This window comes from Euprymna scolopes, chromosome 5 (assembly GCF_053919585.1).
Source record: "Euprymna scolopes isolate OS-2025 chromosome 5, ASM5391958v1, whole genome shotgun sequence".
In the NCBI taxonomy this organism is placed as follows: Eukaryota; Metazoa; Mollusca; class Cephalopoda; order Sepiida; family Sepiolidae; genus Euprymna; species Euprymna scolopes.
The window spans coordinates 72,971,277-72,975,855 of NC_136486.1; positions in this window are offsets into that span (position 1 = coordinate 72,971,277).

A 4,579-nucleotide genomic window follows, 5' to 3' on the forward strand; every position below is an offset into this window, starting at 1 on the left:
CCACACAAGCAAAAGAATCCGGCATATAAAATCAATAGTGGGTTCTTTTATGAGACAGTAGCACGTTTGAAATTAATGTTTCTCTTTAGATCACAACTGAACCATGATACTTGACTTTTGCATTGTAAACCCTTATATAAAGATAAGTTTATAAAATCAACAGTAGGTTCTCTACAGTGTAATGTAGACTATGACTTGTGGACTTAGTCACTGTGGGGAGGCATGTGGAGCTTCCTCTCAGTGCACTGGGGTGGGTCCCAAATAGAGCAGGCGATCAATCGTTGTGATTGAAAACTGGGTGATTTCACCGATTTTGATAATAAAATTCCTACCTTTTATGTTTGTCCTAATATTTCGAGAATGAAATTTTTTATAAGAAGTTATAATTATTTGTACTAATCTAGTTAGGAACATTTGTTGATCCTTATTTAATTTCGGACAACGTTGGGTCTCCTTGCTAATATAGGCTAATTTTGGCTAGCTTTTTACAGCCTCTCAATTCTTTTAGCGTTGTATAATGTTGAAACAACACTGATATTGTATATTCTGTATTTGTTTTTAAGTAACTTACAGAAGTATTCAAACCACGGATTTTGATTGTATCAGCGGTCGGAAATCAAGTTAGGCATCAAAAATCATGCAACAAGGGCGACAATCATTCAAGATTAGGAAAAGGATAAGCTTTCTCAGGTGATAATTAACATAAATACAATCGAAAATGTAAGCACAATATCTATTGTAACGGATTCCTAACATACCACTAATTGTTGCTATATTACCCAGTTCAAGAAGGTGGGCCATGCCTTTCCAAGCAGATTTAGAACTTATAAACATGGCCCACCTCCTTGCACTGGGTAATATAACCACAAATGATCCACTAGAATTTGAATTCCATTGTTTGTGATGGTATCCATTGAGACAATTAAGCACTTTTAATGAACTATATTTCTATTTCATGTGCATATTAACGTATATATATACTAGCAGGCCGCCCGGCATCGCCCGGTCATAAAAAACACTTAAATATGATATTTTGATTAATGCAGATTTCATATTTATTATTATATTATATTGGACCCGATATATAGTAATGATTTGAAAAGTTAAAGAAAGAAATGGCTTGTGCACCACCATCGAAAATCGAAACCAAAATGTTTAGCTTCCGATTTATTTTTTCCTTTGACATTAATGCCTTAGCTATGAAGATATGTTTGCTGCAAGGCTAAAAATTAAAACATCAATCAATAGCTATTACGTTATACATGCATATTCGTAATGCCAATGTTCGACCTTCACCTGGCAAATTCGATTTCTTTAATTTTCACACTTTTGCACCGATTTCCCCGGCTAAAACCCAAATATAAAGTTTCACATGAGTTTGAATACCCTATATTGACCAAAACCTGACAGAGGAGTTTGGTAGGCAAATTTTTTTAAACAAATATATATGCGCATACATAAATATATATAGAAAAAGGTCTGTGTTCACTATAACCTTTTTACGCAAATATTATGCAAGTATAAATCATGTAGAATATCTGCATGAATATAATTACACGTAATAGTTAACTGAAGATGATCAGCCATAAGAAAACCGAAAAAACTAATAGGGAATTAATTGAAATGAATGCTTAAAAGAATATGCAAATTAGCTAGATCTTTTGCAGATAAATGCAATTCAACAATCCATATGTAACAAAATTGTGTTTTCTTTATAAATAAAGAGAAAATAAGGGGGGGTTAATATGAATATCAATACACAAACAAAAAAAAATCCATAGGAATATATATATGTAATTTATAGTTGTAAGCTTTTTCAAGCTTAGAGTGACATTTAACAAACATCTTTCTAATATATTGTGTAAGTTATATGCGATATATTCGTCCTAAGTTTAACTCATTTGTATATTGACTTACAAAAAGGCATTTCATTAATTAACTATTTTTATTTTTGCATTTGTTCTTAAATTCAATAATTTTTTTGATGTTAATAAAACCCACGTTGCTTTTTATGTAGACAATTTTATTTTAAACAGTAATACTTACACGTTGTACTCAAAAGTTATGTTCTGCATGGTTTTGCCGGACTGCAAGTTATAATGAAAGCCCACCAACATGCACCAATGCCAGGGTGGGAGGGCTAAGTCCAGGCTCGATGGAGAAATCATCATTACAGGTTGTAAAATGTCTGCTGTAATCTTCTTGTGGTCACCACCATGCTGGTAAAGGCAGCTGAGGTGAAATGCCGAAGTTCATTTTCCAAATCAGAGGCACATCAAGCCATAATTATATGGATGACTGAACTTAATCGTGGCAACATCAGTCATGGAAGGTAGATGCCTTTTGAAGGGGGCTTGAGAAAACATGGGCTAGAATGGGTTTTAAGTCAGCAAAGTTAAGATCCCTAGTACCGAAAAAAGGCAGGCTCATAAAGAAAGTCAGATGTACAATCGCAGAAACAACAATAGATGCTCTAAATTTTAACAGTCTGTTAAAAGCTTCAACAAAAGTTTCAACAATAGTCTGAAGGACACAAACACAGTCCAGCAGACAAGATCATGAGAAATGACGAAGATAGACAATTGAGATTGCAATAGCGTTTAAACACATGTGATATCACCACCATGGAAATGTTCTTCCTTTCTCCACTTTTTTTATGTATTAACAACAATTTATTATTCGACAAGGAATACAAGTTGAAAAATAATCGACCAAGAAAATGATTTGATTTACCAAAATGCTGATGTGGCCTTCTATGGTAATGGCAATGCATCGTAGCTTTCTTTTAATTAATGAAAACAAAAGAAAGATTGAAAAAAAATATTGGATCCAGAGATTCCAAAGGTGTGACTGCTGGAATTCAGACAAAACCTGGGAGGAAATAGAGAAGTGGAGGAGAGTTATAAGCAGTAGAAGAGAGGCTTAAGCACATTGGGATCATAAGTTAAAAGCAAGATGAGGTTGGGTTACATCTCCCGCCCCAAAATCAACAATGCCAAACGTAAAGAAATTTATCAACTTATCCAATATAAAGAACGCCCGAGTGCAGAAGAAGCACAATAGTATAAAATTGGTCAGAAGAGAATTTGAACGAAATGAGAGAATGCTAAAAAGAAAAGAATTATTTGGTCAAATGTTGGTGATCAGATTGAAGTTCCGTTCCTGATCCAATCGGTGTATGATGTCCTGTTAAACCCAACTAGCCTTCACATATGGGGAAAGTGCATATGAAAAGAAAGGATCATTACAACACATCATAAGTAGTTTCACCAAGTTTTAGCCAATGATCAGTATCATTGTGCAAAACGATCAGGTCTTGGAAGTAATCGCCAATGAGATGCAGAACATTGAATCAAATTAATTTCATCAAAGCTGGAGTCAACACATCAAAAGTGAGGAGAAAAAGAGAATCGACCAATTATCTTGTGCCAATGACTGGCCTCGAATAGTGAACTTGAACACCCAACAGATGTTCCCTAAACACATAGCGATAACAATTCTGAAACCTGATCTAATACTGGATTCTGAAAAACAAAACAATGAATTATTTTGGGACTTTCAGTGTTATGAGCGGAGCTCATCACCTTAGTAAACAAAAAAAAAACGGATCAAATACTAAGAACTGGTTGAACAATGTCGACAGAATGGATGGAAAATTTACTACGAACCAATAGAAGTTGGTTGAAGGGATTTTGCAGGTCAGTTGCTATGCAGAGCGCTGATAAGAATATGTCTAGTAGATGCAAGGATCCTAGCTTTAAAGAACGCAACAAATAAAGTGTTCGCTACATTCAAATGGATTTGTCTAAAAAGATCTAAACGATTAAGAAGGAGGAAAGGTGTAGGTCAGGTTTATTGGCCTTAACTTGGTCGACTTTTTGTTTGTTGTTTTTTGCTTTTTGCTATTTGTAACTCGGCAATTGTTTTGTGTGGAAAAGGCATGCTCCCAGTTCCGGACACGTATTGAGGTGGTGATTGAAGCATTAGGCGGCTACATTGAATAAATGTCAGCTCTACTACATAAGCAAGTTACCTGAATTGATTTTTCAATAAAAGTTCTTAAATAAAGCTCTAGTGTTGTTTTCTTTAGGGCGACAATTTTATCGTTCCACTCTGTATTTTATACTTTTTTATTATCCTTTTCAGTTGTAATTTCCTTCAGATTGTTATTTTCTTGGCATTTTTGTTTGTGTAATCTAATGAAATCTAATAAAATTTAATAAAATTTAATGAAATCTAGTAAAATCTAATGAAATCTAATAAAATCTAATTAAATTTAATGAAATCTAATGAAATCCAATAAAAGCTAATACAATTTAATAAAATCTAATGAAATTTAATGAAATTTAATAAAATCTAATGAAATTTAATAAAATTTAATAAAATCTAATAAAACCGATCAAGAATCTAAAAAATCAATAAAATTTCAATCAAGTTTTTTTGATGGCCAGCATATAGGAGTCAGTCTATTCATTTTACCATTAACAAAGATGATAAATACACCCTGTAAGGAACCATCCTCCAAGCTGACATACGAATAGCCAACCACACTAAAATCTGAAGGATTTCCCAGGAAAGG